This window comes from Anser brachyrhynchus (genome assembly GCF_964034855.1).
Source record: "Anser brachyrhynchus genome assembly, chromosome: 5".
NCBI classification, from domain to species: Eukaryota; Metazoa; Chordata; class Aves; order Anseriformes; family Anatidae; genus Anser; species Anser brachyrhynchus.
Window position 1 is genome coordinate 28,674,961 of NC_137699.1, and position 19,827 is coordinate 28,694,787.

The following is a 19,827-nucleotide window of genomic DNA, read 5'->3' on the forward strand; positions in this document are numbered from 1 at the left end:
TCTTGCACACTTCTCAAAGCTTGTCTCTGAGCCTGAGGAAAATAGGTGCAGGGATGGTGAGGATGGAAAGCTTCATATTCCCTGCATTTGAGGTAGTGTGTTTGCCCTGGGAATAATAGTAAAGGAATACAAGGTTTGCTGTTATTTGTCACTTGGGATCTGTTACCATTTAAAGCTTGGTCTAGGCTTAGAGCAGAGCCAAATTCTGATGTGATTTACTCTTGCTGTGTGCGTGTTTACTCCTGCGTGGGTATGTGCATAATGGGAGAATTTGCCCTCCTGGAGTTGCAAAGGATTTGTTAACACACAGAAATCCCACCCGTTTAATTTAAATCAGTTTAACAGATTTAGTGAAACTCGTGCCACGCCCATGCTTAAGCTAAATTTCAGTAAGTGCTTACACAAGGGTTTACAGTAGTTTAAGAGAACTGGATATAAACTGTACATTTGCTTAAACCCATGCAATTTCCAGATGTAAACAAGAAAGCAGTCACAAACTCTGGGCAGCCCCCTTCCTCCGGAGCCAGCTGGGAGCAGTACTCAGCCCGGTTACTGACCAGTGACCTCTCTTGGCCACCTCCGACCGTGGAAGGGGTTCGTGTGTGCGTTCCCCACTATGTTTCCTGCAGGGGAAAGGTGCACGAGCTCAAACCACTCGTTTACACTGACATGACAAATCCCGCCTGAAGTGGATTAGGAGCGCTCACAGCGAGTGCTCTGCCGACAGCTGGGGCGACGGCAGCCTTCAGCAGGGTGGCAGGTACAGCAGCTGGAGGGCAGTCACATCTCAGACTAAGACAGCTGTTTGCACAGACAGCGTCTGGCCATAGGCTACCTTACGTACACGCCAGGTTGCCTTTGACCAGCTCGTACACACTTTGCCGATTCGTAAAGAATTCAAAGCTTATTTAATTTACAAACCGGGGAGCATCGACTTATATCCGTGACTATGCCAGCATTCAAGCTGTCACACACCAGGAAATTTGCCTACTGTAAATCATTTCCACTTTCCAGTTAGTGCAGGATGTTCAACAGAGCAGGTTTCAGTACAAAACCCAAAGTGACTCCATTTACCACTTCTCTCACGGTAGTTTGCTGTCTGTAATTGTACTTCTGGACTACTTTTGCATGGCTGTATTTTAGTTTCATTGTTCTTTTGTTTGTTGGTTGTGTTTTGTTTTTCTTGCCTTGATTGCCACTGCTGCTCAAAAGCAGCATGATTTCTTTCCACTGCCTTCGGTGGAAATGAGTGGAGCAGGGCCCAGTTGCCTCTGTTGTAAGCAGGGAAGATCTCTTACAAATATCTGAAAAAGTGCTTTAGCATTATGGAATGAACACGTAGGAGCTCATGAGCTAACTCAGTAGATTTGCAAAGTGTCTCTTTGCAAATTTTTTCTTCTTGCATTTTGCTAGGGTTCATCTCCATGGCAATTTATACTGATCGGTTTGCTGTGCTCCTGCTTGTTCAGCTCCCAGCTGTGTGCTCCCCTCTCCTTTCCTCACACTGGCACTTGCACTTTCCTGACCTGAATAGTTGCAGGAACTGGCTTAAACTGGCTGAAAAACAATCCTCTGGGATTTTTTTAGGCCAGCCAGCTAAAACTGGTTGAAGCATCTTTAGTCTTTCTGAAAAGAGTCGGCGGTCCTCCTTGCAGTTAACTACAGAAAGATGATGGTCAGGACTGGAAGCTTTGGTGGTGGGGTCAGCAGAGAAGTCCCAGACTGCATGGTCAGAGGCCATGGACTTTTCTTGTCCTCAGCCTTCCTCTGCCTGAGAATTCAGTGGCCACGTACTGGCAGACAGGGGAAGCTTGTGCTGCTGCTCATCCGTGATGTGTGTTTTGTAGTTAGAGAACTCCTGATCCTAGCATCCTTAGGGCTTATTACTTTTTATCAGCACTAATTTTCAGGTAGAACAGAATGAGAAAGCTTTGAACCAGGCAATCCTGGTTTGTTTTTGCTATATTTTCTCCACTTACTGAGTAATTGCTGGCAAAAGGAGGGAGCTGAGAATTTAGGAGAAAGCTGTGTTTGTAAGACACATATCTCTACACCTGCAAAACCAGAAAGGATTTACCACAAAGGCGTCGTAACCACATGAAAGCCCAGGCAGTGACCTCCAGAGGACACCCATGAGTTAATACCAGCGCAGAGATAGGCATGGAATTGCCCCTGTTATTCAGGCAGCTGGGAGCATCTGGATATATTGATGTGTCCTAAGCGATCTGTTAAGGAGTCCTTTTGGATGTGTTTGCTTGTTCTGCCACTGGGAATTGCTGTCACTGCATCGTCGATGCAAAGGCAGGCAGAACTAGTCAGACTATGGTTGTTGCAGTTGTCTCATGCTTTCCATTACAAAATCTTGTTTTCAACTAATTATAACTTACCATAGCATTTGGGCCAGAAATATTTATATAAGAGACTTGCTTCTGGATGTTTTAGATGGAAAGTTTCTTTTTGATAGCTTCAAGTGTTGTTGGGAATAAACACGTCTGACCTGTGATTAAAGCAGTTCTATTTTTTTAAGAAGCCCTACTTCCTCCATTATTGGAGTACAGATTGCACATTACTGAACGAATGATGGATGGGATATTAAGAGGAAAAAAAGGGAAAATTTTTATTTTCATATGAAAATTTATCCAATGATACTCTAAGCATGCTCCAGAACAAGATGAATCCATGTTCTTTTGCAACACCTTTTCCTAGCCTTTGGGAACTGCTGAGTCACTGGTAGGCAGTATTTGGAAATTTGAAGTTGAATGGTATTCCCCGTTCACAGTAATCCTCTGGGCATCTTGAAGGAACAAGAATGGGATGCAGCAAGGAGTGGAACCAAGGCACTGATGGGCCAGGTGACAGCTGTGATGAGGTTTAAGATAAGGGCTGAGATAAGGAGGAGAAAAACACAGGGAGATGGAGCTTAAAGGGGCTCATCTCCAGGCCTTGCATTTACACTGGGGTTTTTAAATCTCATTGTTTTGCTGTTACATAGCAGTTGGCTGACAAGATACTTGCTTCAACCCCCTCTTGCCTTTAGAAAGAACAGCATGGCTGCTACTTGTGCAGGCAGTTAAAAGTGTGCATCTAATATCTAAAGCTACCCGAACCCTAAAAATATCAGCGTTTTCCTGTGGTGGAATGTCGAGGGGTGACGCAATTTGCCAGTTTATATTTAGAAGTGTTTGACAATGATAAACTAAAACCTGGTATTTTGATGTTTTTATTTTTTTTTCCTGTTTAATACAACTAGAAGTTAGTAAAGCCATTTTTTTAAAAAATACCATGTTTAGTAACGAGTCCAACTCTTGATATCTTTTCACTGATAGGCTCAGTCTGTGGAAACATTAAGGGTATCTCCTGTATGAATTCTCTTTAAAGAAAAAAAAAAAAAAGAAATAGTAGTTCAATCCAGAGCAAAGAGGACTTTTGGTAAGCCATAAGGCAATAATTCTTCCTACCTAACAATTTAAATTTTAAAAATCCCTTTGGTAAAATTGTATCTACTTCAGTATAAATTAGCTCAAGGTAAGGGCTTTTTTTTTTTTAGTAGTGTAATAACTTCATTTATTTCTTTCCCTGAGTTTCTTTAAAGTTTTGCAGTACTCTCGGATGTAATTTGAGTTTGACCTATTTCTAGCAATCACAGAAGTCTTACTTGCTCCAAATTCCAGCTAGTCTGAAATGCTGTGTTTTGATATTGGCAGCATTTAAACCCTTCTCATCTTCCCACTAAAACTGGAAACTCTCTGTTGATTTGCAAGGGGTGAGGAGTGGCCTGAAATGATAAAATCGTCTTAGGAGACTATAAAATTTATCATGAGACGGAGATCTATTAGCCTGTAAAATTTTCTTTGGCTTGATTGCATCTCCAAGTTTACCAGAACATACACAAATAGTTCCTAGTTCTAAGAACTGCGCAGCCCTCAGTTTTGCATATGGCCGTCTCCCCAAACCACAAGTCACTAAAGAATGTCAGTGTGATGTTTGGCTGGTTCGAGGAGGGCAACACTCCTAAAGCAGGCTTGTGGTTTTATCCCTGCAGTATGGAGACTCGAGCGTTAGGGAGATTATTTTCTTTCACATGTATTACAATTTATTTCTTTTCCACAGTCTGAAGTAGCAGCACCTGTGTAACCTTATTTAACTGCCTTCACACGTTTTCTTTCCCCCAGCTAATATTCTGCCAATATGACAAACTTTCCTCTCTTTGAACTGCAGAACACCGTGAAAGCTTGTATTTCTCAGCCTTGTCCAGTGATGTGAATGTCTTCTGTGTGTTGTTCACTGGAAGCTGTCGTTTTACCAATACTGCAGGAACATGACTACTATCAAGCAGAATAAATTGTACAGTGAAGCTGTTACAATTTGTTTTTTAAAAAGGTTGATGCATATAAGGACCTGTTGTTTGCTTATCCCTGAGCCTTTCCCAGCACAGAACATTACAGATGATTTGCTGCTGCTCTAAGAATTTTTTCTCCAGTAGAGGTTGTGAGGAAGGTGTATCCACACACTTCAATTCAGTGTTAATAAGAGGAGCTTGCAGTCATGTTTCCATACCTTTATGTTGACAGAAATAAAAAATAGTATGTTTTATAAGCTTTTAAGTCCTTTCCTGTCCTCTGAGGGCCTGAAGGATGTTCATTCAGTTTTGGGCTTCCCGGCTCATGCTACTAAGAAGAATGTCAGCTAGGCCGGCGTATTAGAAACCTGCATGTAAGTTCACCGAAGACTAAACTGAGACATGTCACGTATTTAATTTCTGTTCAATGGGACACTACAGAAAAATTAACATTATCTCAGTTTGCACCCCAACCAAGGAACCTTGTTTCCGTTCCAGTTTATTTTCCACTCACAAGAATATATCCTCCTCTATCTCTATAGAGATGATAGTTGTCAGCAAATGATCTACCATTTGGATAAGTGGCATTCAATTCCTCACTTGCTCTCTGCCATCTGGTGCAATTACTTTGCTATCTGTTTGTTATCCAGCCTAACAGAGCTGACTGTCCCTGGAATAGCCCGGAATTGATTTCAAAGAAATGCAGGACTGTAAAAAGATAGGTGTGAGTTCCTAGCAAGAGGAGTCAATTCATAACTGAATTCACTCGTCTTTTAAGCCCAAAATACCTGCCTTCCAGTGACCAGAAAATCTTATTTTTACAGTGAACAGCCCTTTTGTTAGCAGTCCTGGTAACAGAGGGAAGGGAATTTGTTAAAACACTAATTTTATTTCCACACTATCACTTTAAACACGAGCCAACTCCATGTTTTCCTGAGAACCAATGAGGCTTGAGATTTTTTTTTTAATTAAAAACCACCGAAGGTGGGGTTTGTATTTCCTTTCCCGTAGAACACATTTGAAGCACCTCTGTCCCCAGCTGGCTGTGGGAGCAGAGCCAGCCCATAATGGTTTCAAGCCCAGTGTGTGCATAGGGAACGGGGTTTTCACCTGACTGACGGCTCTGAAAACGTTTGCAGCACAGAGAGCTGAAGCTGGTAGCACCGGAGTTGTTTAGAAGAGAAGAGAAAGGAGGTGGCTGTGTTTTCTGAAACCTGGCAATTCTTCCCTGTCAAGTGCAGTAAATGGTGCATGAAGGGTCTCATTTCATCTGCTTGTGGGCGCTCTGCTCCATGAAACCTTTTGAAGTTGTTGCCAGAGGATGTTGCTGAGATTGGTTGAACTTCCTCAGAGTCCTTTCCCCTGGCCCTACAGCCATCCTTTCGGCTGGGCTCTCCGAAGTTTTGTTACTGGGGCTATACATGTAAGAGTAGGGATGAAAATAAGTTGTTCACCCTGATATCACTTAAGAACGTAAAGCACTGTGACTTTTTTCCACAATATCAGTATCTTTTCCAACTTTACATAACATTTACTGCTTCCCAGGCATCATATTGCTCCAGTTTTAATCTGGGTTTCTTAGGAAATTTGTAGTATCTCTACCTGATCTGTTACACAATGGCCCCATTGTCATTTCCCTAGGTGTGACAACAACGTTATTGCCCAAAGTGACTTAATCTTTGCTTTAGGGCCTTGTGATCTTGCAGTCATCTTTATAGCACCTCACTAATGGGAATGCTTCCAGCATTATGCTGGAGAGGGGAAAAGGAAACATCTTTCTTTGTGAGGGAGCCTGCTGTCCATCGTCACGTGTGGGTGTGGTGGTGGTCAAGGTTCAGAGCTTCAGGAAATAGGACAGGGTGCTAAGCAGAGGGGGGGGGCACCCCCACAATTGCACTTTTGAGGACTTTTCTTCTTTTTGAGTGGAGAGGAGAAGACATATTTGAAAGTATGAAAAAGGTAGAAGAAATACAGAGACAAAAAGAGAAAAAAAGGGGGGAAAGAGACTGGCAGAAGAGCACAGGGCAGGGTAACACAGACCTTGTTTATTGGAATGCTTATCTGTAAAAATGGGCCTGGATAGCTGAAAATGTGCTTTTCTGCAGGTTTTCAGAGTCCAGCTGAGGAGCTGTACGCATGGCCTGTTTCACGACAGATTGGTGTTTCCGGGTGGGCCCGTAAAGCGCAGACATGCTTGAAGATGGGCAGGTGGCAAGAGAAATGATCTGAGCTTTATCGAAAGCCAACAATTCTGGGAGGCAGACGCTTGGTTTCAGTTCTGGGCAGATGCTCAGGTCAAATCTTATTTTGTCCAAACCACTTCCCCTCCCCTTAGGCGTGATATTTTCAGAGTGAAAGGACAGGCAAGGCCCGGGGAGATTCCAGCGCTGGGCTCACCGTGCAGCTGCTCGGGCGAGGAATTCGTCGGCTGGGGAGCACCACTCGCCCTCCTCCTGTGGATGCAGGGAGAGCTCGGGCTTGTGCACCACACCGAAACATGCACACGCATGCACGCACGCACACCAGAACAAACCAGTTCTCTCCTGCCTGCTGGGGAGGCTTCGGGGAGGCTTCGGTTACAGGATCCGCAGCCAGCGATTGCCTTTAAGCCGCTCTGACTGCGAGTGCCGTATCCCTGCCTTCCTCCTTCCTTTCTCAGCACAGAGCCAGAAAAATACTCCCCCTCTCCTCCCGCCCTTCCCAGCACGCCTGACACAAAAAGCAAAAACTGACCCAAGCTCGCCTTCGCAGCTGGTACGTATCAGGCAGGACACACACACATAGGTCGGCCATGGGAACGCGGCGCAGCGCTGGGTCGGCAAAAGCACCGGTGGGGGTGCGGGGCAGCAGGAGGAGCAGGGCCGGAGTCTTTTTTTTTATCGTTATTATTGTCTGCTCTTTTAGAAAGGAAAAGGAAGAAAGATTACAGCAGCTTTTCTATTAAATGAAAAGATTAGCATGCCGTGGATGCTTTGCTGGGGCGTGATGAGATTTGCAGCAGATGAGCGGGTTGCTAGGCGATGCTAATGAAAAGCAGGCTTTCAAAACTTGTGTGCTGTGTGGGCCCAAAAGTTATCGAGCCGCCCTCCCGCAGCCCCCCCGCCCCGTGCAACCTCCCAAATATTTATAAAATCCTCACCAGGACCAAGAAAGCCAGACACTGGGCTGGGCTTTTGACAGCTCGCTCTTCCTGAGCTGCCTGCGAGACACGCACACGCGCGCGCACAAAACTTTGCTGATTTTTCTTTTCCTCCTTACAAAGGAGGAGGTAATTGAAAACAAAATGATGACTTTAAAAAAAAAAAAAAAAGGAGGTGGGGGAGAAGAAGAAGAAAAGTGAGCAGTGGCTCCCAAACCAACTTGGTCTCAGATTTCGGAGTTCAGGCAGAGTTTAAGGGCCTGTGTGCGTGCCGGGGTAGGTACGTGTTTGTTTTCTAGTTCACTCCATGCGTTTTCAAGCTGGGCTCTCGCTCTTCCCCTCCTCCCGTCCTCCCGCAAGCCGCCTTTCCCTTTCAAGGCCTTCCGACACAATGAGCTTATTTTCCCAGGCTCCCTGGGAGCTGGGGTATGGGCACGAAAGCCGCAGCCTCCAAGGACCCTTTTAAATACAAAAGTTGAACGTTGCTGAAGTTACAGACAGGGTTTCTGCTATTTTTACAAATGACCCGTGTCTCGCTCCCCTTCTCAGAAGTATCAGCATTCTTAGGTACGTTACCAGCTGTCTCTCTCGGTTGTTTTTTTAAGTGAATTTAGTGCTGGTGTGACAGCCTGGCAGACTGATGCACACTGCTTACCTGCTGTCCTCCTTGTTGCTCCGGCTGCTGTGCCTCCAACCCAAAGCAGAGCAGCTTCATATCAGCAAAAAAGGAGATTTCCATCACCTGCTCTGGGCTAAGGCGGCCAAAGAGGTTTGTGTTTCAGCAGCATTTAACAAGGTCTAATTCAAAATAATCTGATCAAGTCATATAGCCCTGCAATGATAAAGCAACACGCAGACATTGCTGAGCTACCTTGGGCCAGTCGATCCAGCCTCACTGCACAGCCTGCTTCTGCTTTCCCCTGTCCCTTGCCCCAGTGTGTCATGTTAAATGGGAAGGGCTGCATTCTCCCTTCAGTGCCAGTGTGTATTTTTCATGAATGTTTTGGGGGAGGTAAGAGGTTAGCACGAATTGGAAACAGAATTTAAAATTACTGCGGAGAGTGAATATGAGCGTCTCATATGGTGGTCCCATAAAGGTAGTCCAAGTCAGAACATTAACGATCTTGGTTGAGGTCTGCAGAAGCCACTGGCACTTGGCTTAATGAAAACAAGAGCATGTGGGCGTTTTGTGGGATTTTTTGTTTTGTTTTGATTTAAAACACACTGTAGCAGCTCTGTTTTTCCTGGACTCCTTCTCACTAATGCCAGTATAAATTGCTAATCAATAAGAAGTTCCTTGGACAGACAGATTTTTGGGGGCTACTACACTGACCTCTTTACACTGCATTTTGGGTGGCACAGGCCTATATGTCTCTCTTTTTTTTCCTTCTTTTTTTCCCCTTTTTTGCTACCCTCAGCACTGTTTTAGTCAGCATTATATGGATAGCTGAGATATTAAACCAAGGTCCTGATCGTGTGTGGTCATTAAAAATCTCAAGGCATTCCCTCCAGAAGTTAATCTTTCAATTATCAGTTAGGGGAATTAAATTTTGCTTCCATAAATTCTCCTGCTGTTTCAATTAAATAGGGATGGCCAATTTCTAAATGCGTAGGAATAGGGCCAGCTGCTGTGTGCAGACTGTGGGATGTCTATTCAGGTAATGCTCCATTATTTCAAGTACGAATTCTGGTCCTGCAGGATATGGTACAGGACATGTTAGAGTGCAGTAGGGGCAGAGCGATCATGTGCCCTCCCTCCTGTCCTTTGTCAGGCCAAGCAAAATGCCTGGAGGGCTCCACATTTTTGAAGCCTGGCTCTAGGCATTCCAGGGCTGCACTGACATGCCTACGAGATATTGTTGACCATTACATAGGGAAACTCATTTTTCACCTTTTTCCAAAGTTGTTCTGTAGTCCCGTTTAGGGAGGCCAACTGCTACCCTCAGCACCATCTCAGTAGTGGATGTGGGCATTCCTTTAGGTGTAGCTTGTTCTTTATTTTGATGTTTTTCAGAATAAAAAGCGAGACACACGTGCAAAATACGGGCATTTCTGGAGATAAACATTATATGATGCTATATATTCTTAAATCAGAGCCCAGCACGTGCCTTTTCCACGTGAGTTCGCTCCCAGCAGAGTGGTGGCCAGAAGCACTCCCCATTCATGTGCACCTGGGTCACTCTTCAGTCAAAGTCCTGCAAAAATACTTTGATTTGTGATGTTAACAGAATTAGGTGATCAATGGACAATATGGCCAAACAGTTTTGATTCACATGTGGCTGCACTTTTCATTTTCACATGAGCAACTCCTGAACGTTGAGCAGCCAGGTCTTACCAGCGTGGTGGTTCACAGAAAACCCAGTTAATAGTCACCTCTGTGACCTCTGTGCATGCTGTATCTTGTATTCGCATATACAAGAATTCATAAAGGAAATGCTTAACCCTGCAGGAAAAGGAACCAGATCATGTGATTTATCTGTATTTACTTGTAGGAGATAAAGCTGGGATAAATCTGGTGAAATGCATTATTCTGTAGGCTTTAAGGTGTTTAATTTGTTTAAAGAGTAGCTGACACATTTCGAGCGTGTACCTGGAAGCATTCCTGATAGCAAACTTTCCTTCATGTAAGGCTTGACTGTGTGCCCCTTGGAGTCAGTGGACTTTCTGGGGAATATAGGGTATATAATGGATCTGGGGGTAAATACCAGCAGATCTACACAAGCAGAGCCATATTTGCAGACTTAAGAGATAGCAAAACGTGCAATTCCTTCCTACACGAAATGCTGTGTAACTGAAACGTGCTTTGCTGGATTTCTGGTCCCACAACTGCCCCTACTATCCCTACTGATTGTTTAAAGAAGGTCCTCTGCAGATTCACACACACTCAATTGATCATGAATGAACCCAAGAGCAGTTATTAATCTTACTGCCTGGTTGCACTCTAAACCCCCTTCTAATCCTGCCTCTGTTCTCATGGACAATGAATGCAGTGAGATGAAGGCAGGATCAATGCCAGCATGGAGCTGCCCTTTTTAGTAGTTGTTGTGGCAGGGTTTTATACATCAGCGGCAGTGAGTGGTTCTCAGTGTACTGGGGGGAGAAGGGAGTGAAGATGAATTAAAAGGGTCAGACATCGTGCTCCCGAAGGGATGGCAGAGTCCTGTCCTGACTCTTGGTCTCTGGTGAATTTTTGGGTTCCTTGTATTTAATGACTGACCTAACGAGACATTGCAGCCCTACTGCCCTTTGGAGATCCATGAAGAGCTGAACACAAACTAAGAAAGGGCGCATTGTGTCTTTGATCCACTGGGCAGTATTTCACAGGCTGGCAGATTTAATAAAATCTCAGAGGAACCTCAGCTCATATTTTAAGAGGCTTAACATTGAGTTAAAAGTTCCCTTTACTCCTGCATTGTTGGAGACCGTTCCCTTCCTGTGTGCTGCCAGAGGACCTGCAGGGAACTGGGGCTTCGTGAGCCCAGACTGGATGTAGGCAGCTGGTTGAGACTGGCTACAAATCTGCAGGAGCAATAGCGGGAAGCAAGAAGCTCCCTAATCCTTTTTGTGTTTCTCGTTCTTTGAAGTCATCCGGTGCCTCACACGCAGTGTGAAAACTTTGCTCTACACCTGAAAGGGAAGCCAAGCTGCTGATAAGGCCTTTTGGTCAGTCATTTTGAACTGCGTGACATGAAAAACTAGGTCTAGTACCTCTACTTGTAGTAATGTTATTTGTACCACTGCTGACACTGAAGTAAGGATAACTAGCTCCGTAACCGAAAACATAAACAAGGTCACTATCAGGAAGTCCTCCCCGATCCAGTGTTTCTAGAAATAGCCAGAAAGCAAAAGTGTCAAGGTGGAAAAAGTCTTACAAAAGTTGATAAATGGATCCCCAAAGCTTTGCAAAGTTTATAGTTTATTATCCAAAGCTGCCTATCTAATGAAAAAAGCAAAAGATGGGGAAGAGCAGAGAGCCAGGCAGGCTGGAAGGGAGCCACTCAAGCAGCAAGCTTTTTCTTTGATGTTCAGCGCTGAGGACTCTGGGCATTTGGGCCAGGAAGCAAATCACAAAGTGCCAATTTGAGTGCAGACTTAGGTCAAAATCCGAAAACTGATGAATAGTGGAAACTGCAGAGTTTGTTTTTGAGCATCTGATGACTTTAACTACTACTCTGCTTGCTCCCGCTCTGCTCCCTTGTGTTATTGTTATGCTGTTTGTGGACTGCACGGTTAACATCACAGCAAGAGTTCCAATCGAAGTCATATGTTGACCCTTTGGTCTAGCTTTACATAGAAAAGCTATTTTCTCTTTACATGGAAAAACAGGAAAATGTTAGAGATTACTTCAAGGGAGGGGAAGGCTTCTGCTTAGATTTTCAGAAGTGCAGGGTAAATACTTTTGAAATCCCAAGCACTCGAATATTACCTTTTTTGAGAAGTGAAATACAGTTCTCATGATTCTTCAGTCACCACTAACTCTAAAAGAGGATCCTTTATAAACTCAGAAATTTACTGCTAGGTTGCTGCCCAATCCCACGGATAATGTAGGCTGTTTGAGTTTTGGATTTGAAAGAAAAGTGGAATCTCCTACCCAGAGATTGGTAGTTAAACTTTTCATTGTTGTTGATTGAAGTCTGGCTTTCTTGGTGGTTAAAGTTTTATATACTTAAAGAAGCTTTAACATGACCTAGTAAGCAGTTTGCCAAAATTGGCATCTGAAATGATCAGCACTTGGGAAGGGAAGGCTCCAAACTCTTGCTTTATAAGAACTTCTGCCAATTTATACTGCTCTTGTAATACAGCAGCTGTGGTCCCCATTTCACAGAGCCTTGTAAGATCCAACAGAACCATGCTCCCTTCCCGCAGGCAGACGCAGATCCTGCAGAGGTGTACAAAATAATAACTTCCACAGATATTTTTAAGATAGCTCTTTTCTTGAGAGAAGACGGGAGAAGGGAGAAAAATGTTTTCAGGAAGAAGAAATTGCTGTTTGGAACTGATATGTCTAGGGGCAGTGCTGAGTATCAAGAGAAAACAAAGAAAATTAAATGAACTATCACAAAGGAAGGGGCAGTCATGTAAAAGACACAGATGATTTGTGGGATTTTGCAATAGCCTCCCGAGGGGAGCAAGGCCTTTTGCTTTGAGACATTTAAAATTAAACTGGACAGAGCAATGGAAATTCCAAGCACTGGCCCCTTTGGGGCAGAGTGGATAAGCCACTAGGTCTCCCTTTGCGTGTTCCCTTACTCTTTTGTAACTCTTCCTGAATACCTCCATTCCAAATAATCATTCGTCTTCCTCGGACGCCCATCCTGGCCCTCTGTTCCTCCCCTTTCCCCTTGAAGAAAGGAGCCGGGCTTGATTCATGGTGTCAGTTATCTTCCAAGCTCCGAGCGGATCCCAGGGGCAGGGGCGCATGGGACTGATGAGGGTAGGGGTGATCAACTACAGGCTTTCCTGTTGCTGAGCTTGCTGCAGGCCTGGCCGTTTTTAAGACTTCAACAGATGTTTCTGCTTAGAAACTATTGGCATCTTTATGGACTGTTTTTTCCATTCTTCCCTCCCGGCCCGTGTCCCAGCAGCAATGAATTATGTAAGACTACATTCTAGCCTTTTCTTTATTAATATTTCTGTAGACACATATCTAAGAAGTGCATCTGCAGTTCTCTCTCTCAGTTTTAGGTGCATCAGTTTTCAATTTGACTGAAACCCCCACCTACCCCAAAACACTTCTGTGCCTTTTCATCCTCTTACAGACACAGACGCCAGAAATACAATCACTGAAATCCCGGCTCCTGGCTTCAGATTCAAGGCGTCTCTCGCTGTTCATACTGTGATCTTAATTGATATGCCTTGTGCTTAAAGGTTAACCCCTTGGTACGGGGGCTGCCTTTATTTGACTTTTACCTAGCACTGATTGCACTGCTGGTGCTTAACAAACAGTAATTAATAATAAATAATGGAAGGAGATTTAGAAACTGCTGTTAGAGCTCAAAACGGCTCCAACAAGAATCATCCCCACCTGGCTTAGTGGTTTAGCTGACAGTTATTAGAAATGAACCAGTTTCAGACAATCTCGAGTGGAATAAATACACTGGACTGGTTTATTTGCACAGTTGATAAGCACTTGTAATCCCACAAAATACGCGGTGTAATGCGTGCAGGGCACCTGACGCAGTCTGGGTAGACTTAACCCTTTTACATTGTACAGAAAAACTTCAAAGCTTGAAACTGGATGGATTAAGTTTCTTAAAAAGATGATGTAAGTAATATGTGCAAGACCACATGCAGATCACTTTAACTTGGGAGACAGAGAAACTTTATGCATTGGAAAATTTGGCATGGCACCACCAGACTACTCCTTGATTTCAGACATACTGTAGTAGCAGAAATAAGCAATTTCCTTCTTTGGGAACTCACTGCAAGAAGGAGACAGCGCAGCCTTAGCCGGTGTGCCACAGCCAAACATGGGATTTTCATGTAGGCCTATATCTTGTTATTACAGCAAAAGGTTGCTGTAAATCCTCTTGATGCACTTAGTGACTGAATTCCCACTGGAAGAAAAGCACATCTTTGCCAATATAATACTCTCATTGTTCAGCACCTCAAACTTTGTTTTGTGACTGTGCTGCTCTGACAAGGCACAATGCCATCGCAAGTGGTCCTCTGGCATTTTACCCTTTCATGAATTTAGTGCCGATGCAAAGTTGCTGAGTAGGTGGCTTCCTTTAATTTAGAGCGTATGGATAGTTCTCCAGTAACAGCCAAGCAAATTCACATTGTCCTACCCAGGTGCCTCCACACACATGTATGTGGTAGAAGAACGAGAGTTAAACCTTGTCACAACCTTTTTCAATCTTTCAGTTAAAAACAAACAAACAAAAACAAAACATTCTATAAAGACTGCCAGGTCAGCCAGTCTAGCATCTTTCATTGGTGATTGTATTCATGAGAGAATTGCATACAGTAGACACTGTGGTAGATGGGATTTTTTAAGGCTTTTTAGTCTTTATTTCCTGGGAGATAAGGCATTGCTGATGCAAGCAGGTATTTCCCCCGGTTTGAGCAGGGAGTGCCATTACAGTGGGCAACGTTTTGTTGACTGATGTAAAGACAGGCTCGGTGTCTAACGTCTTCAGAGAGCTCGACACTGCACAAACATCTTTGATGTACATCCTCACTGCTTCCTGGTTTTGCTGTTATTGTTATTTTTAATAACTAATGCTCTCCTGGTGAAAAGAGTCACATAGCGAAATAGAGTGCCAAGATCTGAACTCAAGAATTCCTGTGCTTGCTCCTTTAGACCATGCTGTTTTTCTTAGGAGAGTTTAATTCACTTCAGGATCCAGGAGAGTTGTGAGCCAAGCTATGAGCCATTATCCACTAACAAAAATCTGCAATAATAGCAAATGGAGCATGTAAGCCGCCTTGCCAAGGAGCGTGATGCTCTCTTCTCAGAGGTCTCTGTGCTGAAGGTCTCCCCAGATCTCTCCCTGTTAAATATGAAGTCTCCTAGCTCCCCGGGGCCCATTACTGACCCCCTGGCTAATGGCTTTTTGCCAGTCCTGCTCTGTACGGTTATATTGTTGGCTGACACTGCATTTTTACAGTTCGGTTTTGTTTCTCAGAGTCTTAGAAGTGGCCGTTTTCATTGTCAATAAATACATCGCTTTGGCCAGTACACTGTATTCTCCTAGCAGCTTGGTGCTCACAGACTATAGGGAGCTGTAAACAACACTGTTTATACTTTCTGCTGATACCAGAACATTAGCATATAAATAGGGGAGAGATTTAAACAGGCTAAAACAACTCCAGCCTGGCCTATTGGGAAGGGCGGACAAGCTGCTTTTCACTCTCCTTGCCAAGGATGTCAACTTTTCTGTGGGACTATTGCAAGAATGAAGGGCTTAAAGAGATGGGAAGCTTTTATCTGACAAAAGAAAGGTCGATGAGCCTTAGAAATGCAGAAATGGCCTGAATAACAGTCTGCCTGTTGGGATTTCCTTGTGAGCACTCTTGGTGTTAGTGTGGGGATGTGGAGGGAGGGAAAGTACTCACTTAAAAATCGCTGCAGAGCTGTGGGACAAGAACTTCCTTTAAAGGGTGACTCTCAGCAAAGTGTTAAACATATTATAATTGCACCTGGAATGAACGTATCCCTTTAGAAAAAGTTACTTCATTTACCTTAAGAAACATATCGTGTAACCTTTAGCATTCTTTTAGCCTCACTGTATTTCAGAAAGATGGTACAGCCAAATACTACATCAAATAATCTCTTCTATCTTATCTATCTATTGAATTACTAAAATTCCTCTCACCTTTGGCACCAGTGAGAGATAGGCACTAATGCTGCAGTTAGTCAAATGATTTTAGCCCTTTTTTTGGTTGAAGTCTTATTTTATTATTTTTTTTTTTTTTGTAATAGAATATGTAAAGTGGAGTTAACAAAAGTGTAGAGGCAAGGGAGAAAACAGGTTCTCAGTTAAGAGTCCTTTGGAAATCAGAGAGCAAGAAAAGAAGAAAGCAAGCCAGAAATGATATTTCCAGATGACAAAGAGGTACTGTGGGATTTTAAAGAAAGCTGTCACATGAAGAGTGGGGTGAAGCAATGAAACAGAACGTACCTGTGCTTGGGATCTGTCCTGGGCTTTTCGGATGTGCCTCAGTGGGGCCTTCCCAGAGACCTTTGGAGATACTTCCACTTGGGGACTGGAGAGCTTTGGGTGGAGCAGCCACTTGCCCCATTTCCCTTCCCTCTGCTGGGATCGACAATATTTGAGATAGTTTTTCTCATCAGAAGCAACGAAATGGTGTGCCAAAACAAAGAATTCCCATGTTTGTTATGTATTGTCACCTTTCTGGTGCCTGTGGAAAAGACTGGCTTCAAAGTTAAGTCCCAAAAACTGGAAGAAGCACTACGATTTGTACAGTGCTTAATCCACAAAGGTTGCTGCAGGAGTGTTGCGTAGTCACAAGTGTGGCCGTGAGAGGGGCCCATGAAAAGGACAAGGAAATGGAAACGGAGCAGGTTTTTACTCTAGACCTCTTACTGGAGCTCTTCATTGGGCACATCTGCATTTGGTCCTCATGATGCCTTGACTGATGGGCCAGAACAAAGCTGGAGACCTGGAATAGCTGGCAGTGGTGGCAAAACAAATCAGAAGGCACTTTTCAAAACAAACTACAGTGCACACACAGGCTTGTGCCTCTGCAGTCCGGAGCTAGTGCAAGCAGGAGGCAAACCCGTTCTCCGCTTTGGGGTGCAAGATGCCAACAGATAAGCCACCACCTTAGAGGGGGTAGGAATCTCTGACTGCATATTGCTGGGGTGGCTCAGAGAATAGGAGGCATTTCTGAGCTGGGGGACCATGGGTGTCCCAGAAGGAGAGAGGCATTAGAGGTCGAGGGCTGCAAAACATTCCTGTATTTCAGAGAAGACCTTGATCCCTGAGACACCATGTTCTCCCACAGGATTAGTTGCCCTTAGATTAACCTCATTAGCAGTAATTATAAAGTCTGACACATTTCCCTGTCATCATCTCTCCTGTATCATGCTGTAGGACATCTTCCTCGTGCTTCTGTCTTTTTATCTATCTGGTAGATTAGAGACCAGAGTTCTTTGACTATGTTATCTCTCAGGCTTTTTTTCTCCTATGTAAACTGGGCAGTTTTAGCAGAGGATATATTGCAGCGATCTCAGTTCGGTGCTTCACTTTTGTCAGGCGAAAGTGAGACAAAAAGGACAGCTAGTTGTTGTTCAGATAATAACCTTAATGCCACCAGGGATAAAACAGTGTTTTGTCTTTGGGTTGGGATTCCATTCCCATGGGCTTTGCCCAGCCCTCAGTGAGCACAGACATGGCAAATTGCTCCCCGTCCTGCTGAATTCCTGGGCCTCTGTTGGGAAGGAGATGGCCAGAGCACCAGTGTCCTGGCAGCTTGAGGGAAGAGTAATACAGTACCAAGGGCACCGTGTGTAAGGCAGCCCAGTCTGTCAAGGACTGAGCAGCAGAGAAAAGCTAGCAAGTGCATAGACAGCTCTCAGAGTTGGCTTTTTTGGAGGATATATGTGCCCAAGGGACAGAGAATCTGTTCTGCTCCATGCAACTTGGTTTACATTATATGCAACAAGATATCTTGGAAGCTTGCCCTTCTTTGGTTTGGTTGCCACTTGTAATGTAGAATGCAGGTCCCATTTGATCTCCATGAAAAAAACCTGTTCAGAGACCCTGTTGTATGTACTCCTCTCACCAGAGGGCAATGAAGTCAAGTCTCTTAGCACAGGACCGTCCAGCACCACACAAGTGATGCTCCCTGTGTGCTGAAATCTGAAGAACACCACCTGACGCGGCACCAGTATTTGAATAGAAAGGTGGCACTGGGTCAGGGTGACTCCTGCACAACAGGTGGCATGCAGATAAGCAGGCTGCCCCAATTGTCCACAAAAGATCATGGGATACCAGTGGGAGGACTTGGCAACAGTCACTAGCAGGAACTGGCGTTCACACCTACTTTGTGGCAGATAAACTTATCTGCATCTCAGTAAATCTGCTTCCAAAGTGGCTTTAATAGCCTGCATTAATAAGCCAGATGCATTACAAAAACAATAGGGTTTGGAAGCGAGACGCTTACATTCAAAACAACCGAAGCCAACCTGCAGCACAGCTAAGTGCAGAAATGCCGTGATGGGCGGCCTGCAGGAAGGGAAGCTGGAAGAGATCTGAGCCCGAACTGGTGCCAGTCCTTGGAGGATTTTAAAGGGGGCTGATCTGAATCGATTGAATCAAAAGTGAGAGTCTAATGGATGGAAGGAACTGCATTTGTAATGTCTTCATTTTTCCATCACCTTTCCTCATTCTCTCCGGAGTGCTGCTGTTGCATCTCACAGCAATGAACAGCTCAGCCGAGGACTGGCACTTGGTATTCCAGTCAGACCCCGTCTTTTGCAGGGTGCCAAACAGCCCAGTGTAGATGCCTCAGCCCTTCCCCCAGCCCCAACACACAGAAGCATCTATGCAAGGCCTTACAAAGCCTTTTAAATGTCTTGCAAATGGGACAAAGATAGGAGGAAATGAGATCTCAGATTTCAAGAGTCCATTTAAAAATTACACCATGTGGGCGAACTGGGGTTCTCACCAGCAGGCTTTGAGAAACTGAACTTTTGCTTTTGGGTACTAGCTTGACCTTGATCTGTGAGGCCGGTTGCAGCTACTATTTAACATTTGGCCCACAGGCTGTTGGAGAAAAGCGTGTCTGGAGGGTGTTTCAAGGGACAGTGACTTTCCGTGAAGCCCAGAGGGCGGGTGGAAGCCCTCTGGGTTGGTTGTTCAAAGAGGAGCTCCCCTTCCTGGTCAGACAGGGCTGAGGGAAGGACAGGCTATGGAGGAGCAGCCGAGCAGCAGGCCGCAACACTGCCCTTGCTCATAGTTTGCTGTGGTGAAGGATTTCAGGCTCCGAGGCTGTCAGCCCTCCACCATGCGTGACCACAAAAAGCGTGCGTGCTACCAGAGCTGGCCTGGGAAGATGGCGGCAGGGCTGGGCTGAGCTTGGGTGCCCCCGCTGTGCCTTCCCTCCCTTGGGACTTGATAAATACCCCGTGCCTTCCCCCGCCCTCCTGCCCATTTTCCACAGCAGAGAGCAGACACAAGGGGACCCTTTCATCTTGGCACATCCCCTTGCTGATTAATGTGATGCAATGTTCCCACAACAACAACACTATGTCGGCCATGTAATTAGGCGGGAGATAATGAATGCTTCAGAGACTATTCAGGCAGCGGTGCCCGCCTCCCCGCCGAACAAGCTTCTTTCTCAGCAGTGAAGCCAAGTGGAAGGAGAGGCAACAGAAATGCCATTGGTGCTGCGCCTAATTGTGCTGGAACCGGGGGCTCTCGCAGTAGAAAAGAGGGTAAGGGCTGGTGTGGGAGAGATGGGCGAGAGGGTCCACTCCGGTATCTCAGGGCCAAACTTTTTGTTGTGTCTTTTCATGTGTTTGACCTTGTGGCAGGAGAAGCCTTAAATGTGCACATCTCTGGCTTCCTATGTGTGTGCCTTTTTTGTTTCAAATCATTAGGGAAAGCCATCATTTAATAAGCATAAGAGTCTGTCTTCTCAGTAACCCAGAGGCAAAGATGCTGGTGCTACTTAGTGGCCTTTGAAATGTGGGAAACACACTGGGGACACAATAGGCTTATTCTCTTTTAGGGGGCTTTACAGTTAAGCTGCCATTGTCTAGCTAACATTAGCAAGAAAGATACTCCCCTTTTTCCCGACCCCTATGTAGACTCTGAGAAAACAATCAATTGGTTTAAAATGCACTACCCAAATGTCTTCAGATTGCCCAAGAATA

General features: G+C 44.8%; 1 protein-coding gene and 1 long non-coding RNA gene across 8 annotated transcripts in view; one reads left to right on the plus strand and one right to left on the minus strand.

The window, feature by feature from the left end:
- Positions 1-19,827, plus strand: part of RAD51B (RAD51 paralog B) — a 383,679-nt gene that overhangs the window by 299,874 nt on the left and 63,978 nt on the right. The gene's annotated exons all lie outside the window — the stretch shown is intronic.
- Positions 2,423-19,386, minus strand: LOC308196429. The gene is made up of 3 exons (XR_013952197.1): positions 8,134-19,386; positions 7,073-7,236; positions 2,423-6,792 (listed from the first exon to the last, which is right to left on the minus strand). It is a non-coding gene; the product is annotated as an uncharacterized lncRNA (long non-coding RNA).